At 33.1% G+C, this 16,949-nt stretch overlaps 1 long non-coding RNA gene across 1 annotated transcript; it reads right to left on the bottom strand.

Moving 5' to 3' along the window:
• Positions 1-608: 608 nt before the first annotated feature.
• Positions 609-15,814, bottom strand: LOC137628822 (uncharacterized). Its single transcript, XR_011041399.1, has 4 exons — positions 15,710-15,814; positions 3,783-4,005; positions 2,532-2,781; positions 609-825 (listed from the first exon to the last, which is right to left on the bottom strand). It is a non-coding gene; the product is annotated as an uncharacterized lncRNA (long non-coding RNA).
• Positions 15,815-16,949: the final 1,135 nt, after the last annotated feature.

Raw genomic sequence — 16,949 nt, forward strand, 5'->3', positions numbered from 1 at the left:
AGCCCCAGCAAGAGTACTGCTTCTTCAACACAGCCCCAGCAAGAGTACTGCTTCTTCAACACAGCCCCAGCAAGAGTACTGCTTCTTCAACACAGCCCCAGCAAGAGTACTGCTTCTTCAACACAGCCCCAGCAAGAGTACTGCTTCTTCAACACAGCCCCAGCAAGAGTACTGCTTCTTCAACACAGCCCCAGCAAGAGTACTGCTTCTTCAACACAGCCCCAGCAAGAGTACTGCTTCTTCAACACAGCCCCAGCAAGAGTACTGCTTCTTCAACACAGCCCCAGCAAGAGTACTGCTTCTTCAACACAGCCCCAGCAAGAGTACTGCTTCTTCAACACAGCCCCAGCAAGAGTACTGCTTCTTCAACACAGCCCCAGCAAGAGTACTACTTCTTCAACACAGCCCCAGCAAGAGTACTGCTTCTTCAACACAGCCCCAGCAAGAGTACTGCTTCTTCAACACAGCCCCAGCAAGAGTACTGCTTCTTCAACACAGCCCCAGCAAGAGTACTGCTTCTTCAACACAGCCCCAGCAAGAGTACTACTTCTTCAACACAGCCCCAGCAAGAGTACTACTTCTTCAACACAGCCCCAGCAAGAGTACTACTACAATACAGCAGCCAGGAGTACTTTTTCTTCAATACAGCACACACAAAGAGTACTACTTGAATAAGCTTCATTGCAGCTACAGTAGCAGGGAGAATAGTACTTTTAAAATAGCACCTTCGTTACAGCAGCAGTAGTTTTTCTTGAATAATACATCTTCAGCAGCAATACTACTACACTAGTGCTCGCCTAGTAACTGCAGGTTCCACTTCTCAATCTGCAAAATTTTAATCTAACTGCAAGTTCCACTTCTCAATCTGCAAAATTTTAATTACTTTTTAAAATGGGATAATTTATAGTGCAGCAAAGACAGATTTGATATTGTTGACTTTGTTTTATAAAAGCTGCTTTTACAATAAACAGATTTATTGATTTGTCCTATTTTTTTACCCTCTATATGAAATTGTTTATTACAAATTGTGTATTACTTTTTAGACTCGACAATTCTATCATTATTTATGCTATCTGGAAATTGTGTATTACTTTTTAGACTCGACAATTCTATCATTATTTATGCTATCTGGTTCTTACTATCAAACTCATTCTGCCACTATAAACACGAACTTGCACCCTGCTATTAAACATACAAAGTATTCATATACAAAACTCCTAATATATAACTAAATCAGGAGTCATTCTTACAATTTTAGCTTAAAATGTTGGCAATATTTGCTTTCCTTCCATTCTAAGATAAAGCAGATCTTCAAGAAAGGTAAACATTCTTAATAATGCGAACTCAATATTTTTTCCTTTAAACGTAGTTTAATTATAAAAATTCGTTACTTTAAACCTGCAGTAATGATAAGTTACATATAATTAAACACCACCACCAGTAGGCCTTTAATATTCAAAAGTAGTTTGAATGGACAACTAATTTACAAGCAACAGAATTCACATTTTGAAAAATACTATAAAAATGGTACTATTAAAATTTACCCTTTTGAGATATACTGAAATATGTAAAGAAGTCTTTGACCGACTTTCTCATCAACCTTTGGGGCAAACTTCACTGACTTGAAAACTATTTGAGGTAATGTTACTGAACACACTTTTACAAAAGGGGTAAACTTCACTGACTTGAAAACTGAGGTAATCTTAATGAACAGACTTTTCCTAATAAAAGGGGCCATCGACTTGAAAACTATTTGAGGTAATCTTACTGAACAGACTTCCTAAATTAAAGGGGTAAACTCCACTGACTTTAAAAGTATGAGGTAATCTTACTGAACATAATTTTCCTAATAAAAGGGGCAAACTTCACTGACTTGAAAACTATTTGAGGTAATCTTACTGAACAGACTAACTAATAAAAGGAAAAACTTCACTAACTTAAAAACTATTTAAGACAATCTTACAGAACGAACTTTTCTTAAATAAAAGGGCAAACTTCACAGACTTAAAAAAGTAACCCCGTTGGTAAACTGCTGTGACTAAAGAAATTGAAATCTTTAAAGAAAACTTGATAATGACTGCGAAAAAATTTCTTATAAAGAAGGTCCTTACTTAAAACATTCTTTGATACAAACAAATCAACTGAAATAAAATTTCGTTGTACCAAAACTTTGTTTACTGCAATATAAAAATACCGAAGGAAAAAACTATATAATCTAATGATTAAGCAAAATGTAATTTGAAATAACCTGATCTCATTTGATGACTTTACTGCTAAAAATAGTAAGCATGGAGTTTGGTTAGGCCTACTCGGGAAACCTCAGGTCAAAAGTATTTAGTATTAGATTTACAAACAGCTTCTTAGAAGCTATAAGTTTTTAAGTTCAGGACCCTCTGTACATATAAATTATATTGTCCCTCCTTGGAAACAAAACCTATTTAAGCATAAATGATGGAATCTGATTCCCTTAAGGAAATTTGACTTATCCACTGAAAAATTTACCTTTCCTACCAAGTAATTTGTGAACATACCTGTCAGATTCACTGGACATTTCACAATCAGTTCTTCTGGGAAGATGTTAAGAGTTGTGTTTAACTGCATGGAGTAACGTTCCTGAAAGGCCTTGTATCGTCTCACTGTTGTAAGTGTCCTCCTTCACCACTACCTTCCATCAAGCGCTCTTGGTGAACAGCACGATGGATAAAGTAACCAGAAACTTTAATCATCCATTGGACAGATTTAGCGCCATCGTTGTTGAGAGGCAGTTTGGCCAGTTCTAACCTAAGGAGAAAGGGAAAATCAGTATCAAATGGGAGAGAACCTCATTAAAACTATAATCGTGAATAAAACTAAGATTTAAAAAAATCTGTAAAACACCTTTAATGAAATGTTGTGAGAAACAAAATCCTTGAACAGATTTTATACTATATCAAACTAAGAAAATAGTTCAGTTTATCATTGAGCATTTCCTCAAATTCTCTGCTAAGTATAAATATTGTATAATATATTAATTCAACAAGTAACTGAAGTATTTAAATTTACATTTTGCCCGCGTATTTAAATTTACATTTTGCACAATAATCAATCGTTTAGGGCTTTTTGGTATCTTATACGTCACAAGAATCAAGTTTGTCGAGATTTTACAACTAGGTAAATTAATTACCAAAATGCTAACAGTAATTAACCTGGATTTATGCAAATCAGTCATAATCCCTAACCGTAAGCATTCAATTATAATACTAACTGCACCTTGGCATTTAATTCAAAAGGATGAAAGGGCCATTTTAGAATATTGGTGATACTTTGAAAATAGCTAGAAGTAAAAAGACTCCCTAACTGTAAACTATTAGATTACATTGACCAAATATGATCGGGAAAAAGTTTCTTACGTCAAATCCTGTCCTTCCTAAAAATTACTAAAAAAGGACCATTTCAAAATATTGATAAAACTATGAAAACACATTGTTGATGCAATATGTTAACATTCTTAACATGGCCGCTTTAACCTTATATATTTTTCAAATTATATCATGAAAATTCTTAAATTTCTGGTGGAAACCGATTCAATTCGATTTATTACACTAGCCGGATGTTCTTTTAATTTACTACAAGCAAGCCACCATCGATAAAAAAAAAGATAGGTGGTTTCCACACTATGAAATAACGCCAAATCAATGCCAACAAAAACTTTAAACTTTCAAACTTTTCTACCACTGGCTGCTGCTGCTGCTATTTCCAAGCAAACCATGATGATTTCAAAACCATGACCCGAAAAGACTTACCTGTCCAAATGTGCTCATGAAGATTATGCTTCCAACCCCTCACAGTCTGCGGAACTGTCCTGCTTTCCGGAAAATTTTCCAACCTTGACTTTGGAAAATCCAAGGATTCGAGAAAACTGAAGTGTCGTGCTACAGAACAAGGATTCTTGGAGAAGAGGCAACGCCATCTATGGTTTGAATTCTTCCCTTTTACGTCCTTACTGAGTAATAAATTAATCTTGGTCTGTGAAAATATGATGCAAATTAAGAAAATGTTGACAATAATGGCAATAGCAATAATAAAGAAAATACTGATAACTGCAATTTTGTGTACTGGTGTCATTAAGTTAAAAAAGTAAAAAACTACAGAATGTTATCACGTATGTACTGTAAATTGGATGTGCAAACACACACAATACACACATGTGTTCTATGGGGAAAGCTTAGAGGCGTAAGACTGCTGGCGTACATCATAAAATTAAAAAAATAGGACAAATAAAAGTCAGACGATTTAGATAAATTCTTCCTAATTTAAAGATTGGTTTCTTATTATACGAAGGCAATATGATTAGCCACTATTTTTTTCTATCTCTCTACTCTATGTTTACAAGCACCGAGAACAATTTTATCTATATTATTCGTTTAAAAGTAGGCCTACTTTCGACGTTAAAAGTAAGAACGAACAACCAATAAACGTAAGACTCTTAATGCCACATGATTGGTTTGATTGACAATGTTTGTTAAAATAGTCGTCGAAACTGCCTTTGATACAACTCCATTCATATTTAAACAGAATCTGGTAGATATTAAGTAATTCATATTAACATACACCTATATTCATTATACATGTATACATAAATGCATAGGTTAGGTACATATATCCATTATCACGTAAATGTATTTTTATGTACATGCAAGTACGTAATTTAAATATATTCACTATTGATAATACTGTATAGACGATTACATTGATTAATATTTATTTCACAAAACCTTATTTGTAAGAGCATATACACATATACTACATAGACATTTACATACACGTGTGAATGCATGTATGCATTTGTACCCACATGCCTATTTCAAAATTCATGTGCAAGTATATACCGAACACTATACTAAATACATGCATACATACTGTTTATACACGTGATAATCATATATACAGAATGATATATTCATACGTACAATTTTACACAAATATTCAAGCAAACATATAATAAAGAAGTTTGCTTACTAATAGCTGTGTGTGTGTGTGTGTGTGTGTGTGTGTGTGTGTGTGTGCATTCATATGAGCTTCCAACTACATGCATGTTTTTACACGCATTCATTCGTCTATACACGAATATAATCACATGTAAATTAGCGTTTACCAAGCTTCTGTTTGCGCTAAAGTACGTCATACAGTGACCTATTTAGATTCATATGGGAGTATTTATGTAAGTATATACGTACAGACATTATTTGAATGTGTATTTTGAAATATTCACTGATTAGAATAAAACTTATGCTTTTATCATGCATACACGTTTAAAAAAAAAAAAAAACACGCATTTGAAATTACTCAAACGATTTTTATTTTCAAGAGATATAAACTTTGCAAAGCTAATTAAAGATAATTTTCCCTTCAATTCATGAAATACTGTTATTTCTACTAAATATTTATATTGACGATATACATCTAATTCAATTTTTACTGTAATTTCACTGCAAAATATGTATAATATTAAAGGAGCGTGATATTCCAATCTAGAGTAGTTATCTTTCAAATGTTTTGAAACTATAGAAGAAAACGAAATAATGATAAACTTTAAAAAAATGCTATCTTGCAGTATTTATGCCTAACTAATGTAAAAGGAAAACACGCTATCTACCATATATTCTCAGCTAACGAATAATGGAACTTTTATATTTTGCATCCTCGATACATTCTTTATCATATTTGCTCATATTAGTACAATATTAATAAGAGTTTACAGCATAGTTTTTTTTTTCATTAGGCAATAGGAATAGTTACAATTTTCGGTATAATTTTACTGTATTACAGGGCAATGTAACCTAGGAAAAAAATTACTTTTTCTTATAGAAAAAATACGCTCTCTCTCTCTCTCTCTCTCTCTCTCTCTCTCTCTCTCTCTCTCTCTCTCTCTCTCTCTCTCTCTCTCTCTCTCTCTCTCTCTCGCCTGAATATTCGATTGAATTCTACACAAATTTTCTATCACAAAACTACTTACTTTAGTAACAAGTCGAATCTTAATGTGATGCTTATTGGACTGTGACCAAATATGTAGCCTCCATTATCGTAATCTTCATTGCATAGACTCAAAGTTGATAGAAACAAAATTTAAAACACTATCTCTTTGTAAATATGCAGTCCCTAGTACTACAAAGAACTTGCATCTAGGAATACCAGGATAGGCAGATCAAACTAAAATTGAAGGCAGAAATTATAAAGGAAGAAATTATAAAAGAAAGAATAAGCATTGAACTTAGGCCTATACCATGGAAACTCGAAGTTAGAGAAAGTTTAAATTACCATCAAACCTGCAAAGAAACTCAACAGAAAGAGGAATTGATAAAGACTAAAATAAATGAGGATGAAATTCCCCCAAAAAGAAAATATAATAAGAAACAGCAGAGAAAAGATTACTTTGCAAAAATGTTTGACAAAAGAGAGTGAATTTTCGTTATCTGACGGAGGATATGTACTGGGGATTAACAGAAACAGTAAATAGAAAGATAACTTAAACAAACATTCTATTCTTATGTATATAAATACATACACTGTATGAATACACCCACTGGCGTGCATGTATTAATGGATATGAGTATATATGCATTTAAATGTATAAATGTTCCTTACTTCTGAGTTTAAATACATATGTATGATACACACAAACGTTAATGCATTAGAATTCATAGATTAATTCAGAATAACATACTGTATAAACAACCTATCCGTTCAGATATATATATATATATATATATATATATATATATATATATATATATATATATATATATACATACATACATACATATATATATATATATATATATATATATATATATATATATATATATAAGTAAATGTGCATCAGCATAATGAAATACATTTATTTCCACATATCGACATATACATAAATATACATAAAATTATACTCCTTAATGCATAAACGTACATATAAGTAGCTTATATTGTATATACATTTGTGTATACATATACTATAGTATAGCCCATATAGATAAGACACATTCAGATAGCATACACACACACGTCTGCAATGTCAACAGGTATACAAATGGTTGTAACAGAAAAACAAACAACTAGCTTAAAACACTAGTTTAGGTTAAACTTACTTTCATAAAGGGAAATCCAGCGTTTCCTATCCGAGAAATACGATCTTTCTTGGTACCTAAACTGTCATGGCAGATAATAATAATGAAAGTTATGAAACGGAATACACCTTCTAGTATCTTTTTGAGATCAGTGTGTATGACGTCATTAGTGAACGTTTACTGTTGATGCCAAGGATCTTAAAGAATCTAAAAAGGAACTAAAGTTTTGAAAAGTTTACGAAGCTTTTGAAAAATTCATCAAAATCAATATGAAGGTTGAATGACTAAATTAAAATTAACAACGGGGTAAAATCCTTCAATTCTTTCTGTGTATCATCAAAATTTGTTTCCGGCGACTCAAGATATTCTGGCTAACCTGGTAATATTGTCGGTTTCCCCTGTGTGCGTAAACAAATCGGCGCAGAAATGATTGACTTAATAGCAATAAAGAAATCACAATTTAGACATATGAAGAGTTTATACTGAATTATATTTCAATGTAGAGTTATCTAAACGTAAAAGTTGTCGTTAAAACTAAACTGTATATAATGAAAATAAGTAATTAATTATCAAATCTGGACAATTTTAGCAATAATCCTTTCGGTGTACTGTCAAAAGAACTGGTCGTTCAGACCAAAACAGACGTTCATGATTTATTTTGATTATTGGTTCTCGAAATGCATTTCATCCGAGTGGACAAAACAACAGATGATTAGATGTTTAAAGTAACTAATTTTCTATATAGCTCAATATGTTACATTTATATACATTCTAGAGCCACATCAATGCAATTAGAAATATAATTATGTTACTATTACATGTCCCTATGAGTACATCTACACATGCCAAAATGCAATATCAACGGAATTCATTGTTCAACGGAAACAACTATGCAGTTTTCCCTTATTTCATTTCCTCACTGGGCTATTTTCCCTTGTTGGAGCCCTTGGGCTTATAGTATCCTGCTTTTCCAACTAGAGTTGTAGCTTAGCAAATAATAAGAATAATAATATTAACTAATTTTTCAATGCGGAAATGGTACCTGAATACTAACAAGTTTTCCACGTTGTTAGATCTGTTGGGAAAATGGTGCAAGAACCATTACTATATTCCTTGCGAACACAGGATAAGAAAAACAAAGGAGGAACGTTTGCTGTGATTTGTCTTGAACTCCCGAGAGAAAAGAAGAGAAACGCCCTCTGGGGCTTCCAATGATCACAGAAAAAGGATAAAGCAATGGTTTCTTGACAATAAACACCATAATAATATTTATTAAGAACAACTTGAAAATTATTATGTTGGGGTCAGAATATTCCTTATTATTAATCTATTATTATTTCTTTAGTTGATTTTATCATCATCAACGATTTCTATAGTTAAATTGCAACGGACGGGAGTTATTTGTTTAGAAGTATTGGTAACTATGAGGCAATGTCAAAGATGCTAAATTTAGCTGTTTTCTAAAGAATGTATTAATGTATTAGCTTAATGTCTACCTATAATTCCAATGTAAAATAGTTACGGTTTTTTAAAAAGCTTTAGAAAAATAGTTCCACTGCTCATGATACAAAAAAAAAAAAAATCTTATTAGAAAGGAATAACAACGAGTACTTGCAGGAAATTAGGATAAAACGGTGACTTAAGAATAGTTATTGGTGACCATATGGGGCCACGGACTGAAATGAGCAGGCCTACGAATTTCTTTGTTATAGACCTATTAAAATCTCGATAGATATTCTTAACTTATCAGTCAAGCAGTTGGTGTCTTCGTATCATTGGGATATCAAAATTCTCTCTCTCTCTCTCTCTCTCTCTCTCTCTCTCTCTCTCTCTCTCTCTCTCTCTCTCTCTCTCTCTCTCTCTCTCTCTCTGCTATAGCCTACGGGAAATTAATAACTACCAAATATTGCACAATAACTCCTAAATGGTCTTTCCTAATGAATTTGACCCACCAGGGATTTTTCAAAAAATTTCAAGTACCAACAAAAAAATTGGGGTGGGGTGGGGGACGGGGGAATCAGATAGGAACATCAGGAGGGACAGCTCATGTCTAAAGAAAATTGACAAAATACCAAATAAAGGAAAATGAATAAAATGAAACCCAATAGCGTCATACAAATTCAAAAACAAAGAGGTTGAAAACGGCCTTTCACTGATAACAGATCTTGGAAACAGAGGAAGGACAAAAAGCCAAAAAAGACAAAGAAAAATATAATAATGAAGAAAATTTCTCAGCGTATCCATTATAGATAAGAAGACACTGAAATCGTTAAGACAATGTAACCACGAAGACAGCATGGCCGGGAAATTATCACAACCATCAACCAATTATAATTTCGAAAATAATATAATTTTCAAAACAATATAAACAAAGAAAATATGATGGAAATAATATTACTACAAAGACAATATGAACGGAAGGACAATATACAGTAACCAATAAAGGAAAAACACTGTTTTTATGTAAGAAAAAAGAAATGGACATGGCCAGGATATATATAGAAAATGACAGATAGCAGATGAACATTAAGAATAACAGAGCGAGTTCCTAGAGATTGCAAAAGAAGAGGAGGAAGAAAGAGAAGACGATTGATTGACGAGATAAGAAAATTTGCAGGTATAAACTAGCATAGAAAGGCCATGAACAGACGGGAGTGGAAGAACATGTCTGAGGCCTTTGTCTTGCAGTGGACTAGTTACGGCCGATGATGATGATGATGATGATGATGATACGTAAAGGTTTATTCAACCAGACTTTTGGCTACATATGATCACGTGGAAATAGGCCTGTGGTAACAGAATTACATGGGCATTTGTATCTATCATTAAAATACTGTCTAACGATTCTCCTGACAGCAAATGATATCGTGCTTGTCACAAAGATTTTTCTTAATCGTCTTTTTAGAAAACTTTCAGTTTTATATTCTACTATTGACTGCTTCATCGTAGATTAATCATAATGATTAATTTGTTTTACACCATATTTGCACTTGCTTATGTATGGTAGAGGCAAAATCTCTCAATTGAAAAGTTTAACTTGTTTATAGAAAACTTATTGATTCATATAATAGTTGTTGAATGATTTCCGACGAGATTTAATTAAACCTATATTATAAAAAGCTAATCGTTCTCATTTAAAGTGTTTTAAAGAAGTAGCACTTCACTCCTCCAACTGTTTGGAACAGAGACGTTCTGGAGGGTAGAAAGTTTCCTCAAAACTATCTTCAAAATTAAATATCAAATTCAGACAGAAACAAAAACTAAATCTAGTCATTTTTTTTTTCCAGACGATCAATAAAAATATTAGCATTCTCCAACATGTAATTTGAAGAACTCGATAAATTCCTGTGAAATTATTATTATTGGTATTATTTTTAATCATCTAAAGTGTGAACATAACCAAAGAAGGATTATTCATCCATAAAAATACCATATTAATTCATTTTGATCAACACAAATTAATCTAAAGATGATAAAAAGATAGTAAGTAACCAACAAAAATACAAGAACATATAAAGGCATCAACAGCTAGTTGTTACTATTATTATCAAAAGCAGACAAGCTACAATCCCATTTGGAAATCCTAAGGACATTAGTAAGAGAAGCAGGCTCGTGCCGAAAAGAAATGGAAAAGTATAGAATAAACAACAAAAAGAGAAACAAGAGAAATACGTTAAGATAAGTTAAACGATTAAACAGAGCAGTATCCTATAAACAAAGAGACAAGACTTGTATCAACTGAAAATCATTTGCACCAAGTTCGAACTTCTGAAATTCCACTTATTCAACTATTCAATTGATGATTGAAAAGGTTAAAATGCCGTTCATGAATGGGAAAGGCAAAAGACAATCACATTCCCCTATCAAGAAGGACAATGCCCTAGAGACTGACCATATATATACATATGATCGGTGCCCAAGCCCCCCCTCCAACCAAGCTAGGACCAAGGAGGGCCAGGCAGTGGCTGCTAATGACTCAGCAGATAATCCTATAGGCTCTATCAAACCCCTCCATCCTTAGCTCACAAGGATGGTGAGGCTGCAACGACCAAAGAAACTAACTAGTTTGAGCGGGATTTGAACGCTCGTCTGGCAATCACCAGTCAGGGACGTTACCAGTAAAGTCACAACAACCCTAATTTAGTTACAGATGGAATTAAATTACTAAAAATCTGTGGTATTGGACCTTATGAAGGGGAACTTAAGACCTAGAATTTACTGCATACCTTGAATTACGCATTGAATGTAAAGCATAGTTAGAATTAAAACTAGGCCTATGGTTTCAAAAAAAGGGTTGGTCTGAATAATGTAGCTAATAGGCTAGATGACATAAATATTGTTTTTTTTTTTATGTTTTATCAACAAAACAGAAAATATAGCTTACGATATCAAGTGATACGATTGTTCAATCAGAAGGTCGTCATTTCATTTTAATTTTCTATTTCATATTGTTGCAATACAAGGAATTATGATAATTACGTATATTTTTTACAAGTACCGTAATATATACCCCTATACAGCAAATCCTGCAGCTAAAATGTGTCAGTTCCTGATATATTTGAAACATTATTCAAACTGTTCTTATGTGGAGTAATTTGAGGTACCATCACTTTTATCTACTAAATTTCATTTACAATTAATTTGACAGAGATCAAATGAGCTTTGTATTAACATAATGAGTCCGTAAATAACGTAATTTGCGTAAAAAACAACATTGATTTTCAAAATACCCTGGATAGGCTAAAACATAGTTCTTTTGTTTGGAGATAAGGTGATAAGTATAAAATCGTATGTCATTTAAATTTTTCAATCATAGTCAAATTAAGAAAAATATGTAACGTTCATAATACCTATGAGTAAAATGCTAAATGTAAAAACTTATGAGAACAGTATGATACCGTATACCCTAAACTTAACCCTTAGGCGCCTCCAAAGTTTATCCAGGTATACTGTTTTGTATTTTCCTCCGATTATTATAATTTCAAGAAGGTAATGTATAGAGAAGAAAAGGCTTGTTTTACGATTATATATCGATTCCCCAGTATGTTTTCCCCACCCAAAACCCAGAGTTCCCACTGGGGGTCCCCCATTATTGGAGGATATAGATGTATATATATTTCTGAAACTATTAATTTGCGACGGGAACGAATGTAATTTTCGAAGAGAGCGTAATTTTTTCAATTAGAAACAGTAGTTTTTTTCCTAGGTTACATTGCCATGTAAACTTGGTAAGGTGGCATTTAAAATAGCTTAGTTACTGATTAAAATCTTTGAAGTAAAAGAAAATGAATAAGTTACTTGTAATGGTTAATGAAGAAAATGAAATAAGATAATTTTGATGGGTAACATTTGTATTAAAGTCATATCCCTACAGAAATAATCTAAACTTTACTTGCAAGCTTCCTCAATTACTATCAATATTCAAGAAACTCTGCCACTACAAAAGCTGATGTATGATATCCATAATTATTTAAATTACTCTTATTAAAGAATGTTCAAATTGATTTTCAAATTTCTGGATCTCAAAACAGTTGTAGTTAAATTCTACAAAAATTCTCTTTCCGGTTTCGTGGCGAAAGATTCACGTCACAGAATTGCATTAATACTTTATAAACATGAAAAAAAAAAAACTAGCCACTTTATGATCTTACTAAGCAGAAGCAGCTCGTGAAAAGGGGAATTTTCTAAAGAACTCGAATTTCCGAGAGAAAATATTGACGGAATAACACATAAAACAACACTGAAATAGATCCGTAGTCTGTAACATTAGGAGAGAATTGCGACAGAAAATCGGTGCAGGCAACGAACTAAACTCACCGTATTTCTAATTGAATTTTCTAAAAAATTCAATTTTGAAGATTCACAATATCAAAGTTATCCCAAAAGAAGATATTGCTAGAAATTTGATGTTAATATCAATGACACTGACGGCATTTCTTTTCTTCTTTTTTTTTTTTTGCTTTTAAATGGGATGTTTTATTTTTTCTTTTCTTTTAGAAGTTTATTTCTACCCCACCTTCTGAATGGTTACTTAGAAACCATCAATATTGTAAAAGGTATGATGGATAATCTCATTTTAAAATTACATTATTGTTAATGTTAATTATCATATATATAGTCGTATTCCAGAAAGTACTTTTTGACTGGATTGTGAATACCTAACATTTGATCCACATTCCAGGTTTTCGAGGTGTCTAGAGTCTGAGCTTACAACCACAGATTCCAAGTCTGCAGAGCTTAGCCATCTGTAAACCAATTTCACTGATTTTTGCAAACGTAGCTGTTTGCTAGTAGATTCCTCGAAATGGGGACCATAGCTAGTCCTGAGGTAGATTACTAAAGCAATGAAAAAAGTTACTCCTACCGGACAAATAGCTGGGAACCATCGACATCTATATTCTTTTCTTGCGAATCAATTTGTTATGTTTTGTTAACTCTTTAGCTATGGTAAACAGCTCTTCTAGGAGAAGAACACTCCAAAATCAAACCATTGTTCCCTAGTGTTGGGTAGGGCCATAGCCTCTGTACCATGGTTTTCCACTCTCTTGGGTTAGAGTTCTCTTGCTTGAAGGTACACTCTGGCACACTATTCTATCTCATTTCTCTTCCTCTTGTTGTGTTAAAGTTTTTATAGTTTATATAGAAAATATTTATTTTGGTGGTGGTGGTGTTGTTCTTAAAATATTTGATTTTTCCTTGTTTCCTTTCCTCACTGGGCTACTTTTCCCTGTTGGAGCCCTTGGGCTTATAGCATCTTGCTTTTCCAACTAGGGTTGTAGCCTAGCTAGTAACAATAATAATAATAATAATAATAATAATAATAATAATAATAATAATAATAATAATAATAATAATATTAATAATAATAATAATAACAACTCTGTAATGATAGCAATAGCCTGTATCGAATGGGATGTGTAGGATTACTTCTTCTCGCTTGTTTTTTCGACTAGCATTATTCCTTTTCATTCATTGTTAAATTACTAACCAAAATTTAGACAATATTAAGTTAAGCCTGGTCTTTACACCATTGATCTATTAAAGGCAAAACCCTTTCATTATGGTCAGTTTAAGTGATTACCACTATAGAGTAACCATCTAGACTATATGAAGTTAATTTGATGAAACATTCGTTTTAGGGTTATACCTTCTGGATGGGAAGACACCGATAAAATCCAATCTTCTGCTTCGGTGTAAGAAAAGTTTTTAGGATCTGGGAAAAAACTGAAATCAAACAGTGAATCTCCCTCTTCAATTTTGAAAACAAGATTCCTTGATATGCATCTATTCCATAGAACTTTCTATTAACTTTTCTCTCAGAATCTGGAAAACATTCATGTCATAAATGTTACAAGCAATCTAACTGGAAAATACTTCGATTAAATCTTAATGAGTTGGTTTTGAGTTTAAGTTTTTTTTTGTTTTATCCATTTGCAAGGTGCTATTCCATTACAAAGTGTTTTGTAATTATTAATAATAGTATTAATGGGTGTGAATATCTCGTCTTCATATCTTGTTCTCAATTGGGAGATCCCTGAGACACAACCAATATTATGATGTTGGGGTTGTTGTGGCCTGATTGGTAAAGTCTCTGCCTGGCGTTTACCAGACGGAGGTTCGAGTCCTGCTCAGACTCGTTCATGACTTTAGCGTCTGCAACCTTACCATCCTAGTGAGCTAAGGTTGGGGGTTTGGGGAGAGTCATCAGCAGCCATTGCCTGCCCCCCCCCCCCCCCACCCCTTGGTCCTAGCTTGGGTGGATAGGGGGCTTGGGCGTTGATCATATAGTATAGGGACAGTCTCTAGGGCATTATCCTAATTGCTAGATCAATGTCACTGTCCCTTGCCTCTGCCATTCATGAGTGACCTTTAAACCCAAAGGTGCGTTGACGCTAAGTTTTCCTAGTCAAAGACGGAATCTAAAGTCTAGCCTACCAGTTCTATTGTAACGGTCGCTACAGAATCACGTCACTTACATGTTTAGGTGCAGGATATTGAACAGGGGACTCAAGAACAACTTGAAATTACTGAGAGATCTAATTATATTACCTTTACAATACCATCTCATCTTCTTTCATTTTCTATTCTTCGCGTCACGAATATCTATCATAAATTGAGACCTTTTTAATATTTCTTGATAACTACAAATGTAACTCGCATACTCTTTGTCCTCTGTAAGATGCATCTTGTGAGGGTAATTCTCATATCACGAAATAGGTAAATTATCAAAACAAATAAAGATTTGATCTGGTATTTAGATCAGCGGTCCTGATAGTGAATTAGTTTCAAGACTGAGAATAGTAAAAAGTAGTCTGCTTTCGGCTTGGTTCCTAAAACAACGAGTCGGTTTCATAGTGGATTCATTAGGAAAATCTTAAAATGGAAATCAATTGCTTTATTAATCACATTTAAACCCAATTAAAAAACAAAAATGATTTAGTCACGTGAATCAGTAAACAAGTATTTAATGACGTCAAAGGTAAAAAACCTATACGCTACAGACTTGAACCAAAAGTTGCAAATTTCTCCTATATGAAATTCAATTCTCTTATAGGGTAAGTGACGCACTGACCGAGAAAACAAAAGAAAAGCGTCTAAGTTTAGCCTACCTCACAGGGAATGAAAAATACCACTTCTTTCTGTCATCTCTCTTAAACCAGAGAGTCTGCGAGTGTTCTGTACGTGAGCTATGGGACCTTGACTGCTGCAGAGGGCACTGACGAAGTATAACTGTTTCAGATAGGAAGGAGACATGCATTACTTCATATTTGTTATTGAGAGCTTAAAAGTGGCGAGTTCTGATTGGCTCACTCGTTCTTGTTGTTATGGTAGTTACTGTCATACGACTGAAGTAATGTATGCAGGAAGACAAAATAATAGCAATATGATTAAAATAAAGATATTATGAAATTTATTACCTACGTCTAGTAAAACTTGCTATAGATCATCTATATAGTATCGAGTTTGAAGTAAAAGTAAAGTTTTTTTCAGGAAAGAATCACACAAGTTTTTCTAAACTATACACTTAAAAACCTCGTATTTCAGTAGCCATTCTAACTTTGATATTTGTCCTTTAACATATTCCATCTTCTTTAGAAAATATTTATGAAATGGAATCATTTCCGAGTCTTATTTTTGACCGATTTCTTTCAAACTTTATTTATTTTGATTCTAATTCCCGGTTGTTATGTTGAAGTCAGTATATGTGGCGCAATACTGAAGGACAAGTACTTACCACTCATCTTATTTTAGAATATACCTTGTAGACGTAGACTCTTGATCATTATTGCATGAACGTATGCTATCAACCAAATCTCCAAAAGCTACTGGTTTAACCAAAACTCCAAAGCTATTGGATTAACCAAACCTCCAAAAGCTATTGGATTAACCAAAACTCCAAAGCTATTGGATTAACCAAACCTCCAAAAGCTTATGGATTAACCAAACCTCAAAAAGCTATTGAACTAACCAAACCTCCAAAAGCGATTGGGTTAACCAAACCTTGTTTTTCAATAATTTACTTATATATTCTGTTATAAGTAATTCAGGGCAGGCCAGTGAGTCACCCGATTGCCAGCATTTTGATTACCTTTAGTGGACAGAGGCACAAATGAACCATTCTTGAGATTTTTGCACATAAATGAGAGACATTCACTTACTTTTAGCTCTAGTTTGAGCACAGACGTCCTTTCACTGTTCCTTTTCATATAATTGAGATAAAAACAATAAACTCGGCCGTGTAAAAGTGAAATATACTAATGTTATCCTTTTACATCATTCTAATGAGGTGTATATACATGTCTGTTCATAATTCATGAATATTAACTTCATTTTAATATTGAATTAAGG

The sequence above is a fragment of the Palaemon carinicauda genome, chromosome 36 (genome assembly GCF_036898095.1).
Source record: "Palaemon carinicauda isolate YSFRI2023 chromosome 36, ASM3689809v2, whole genome shotgun sequence".
Taxonomy (NCBI): domain Eukaryota; kingdom Metazoa; phylum Arthropoda; class Malacostraca; order Decapoda; family Palaemonidae; genus Palaemon; species Palaemon carinicauda.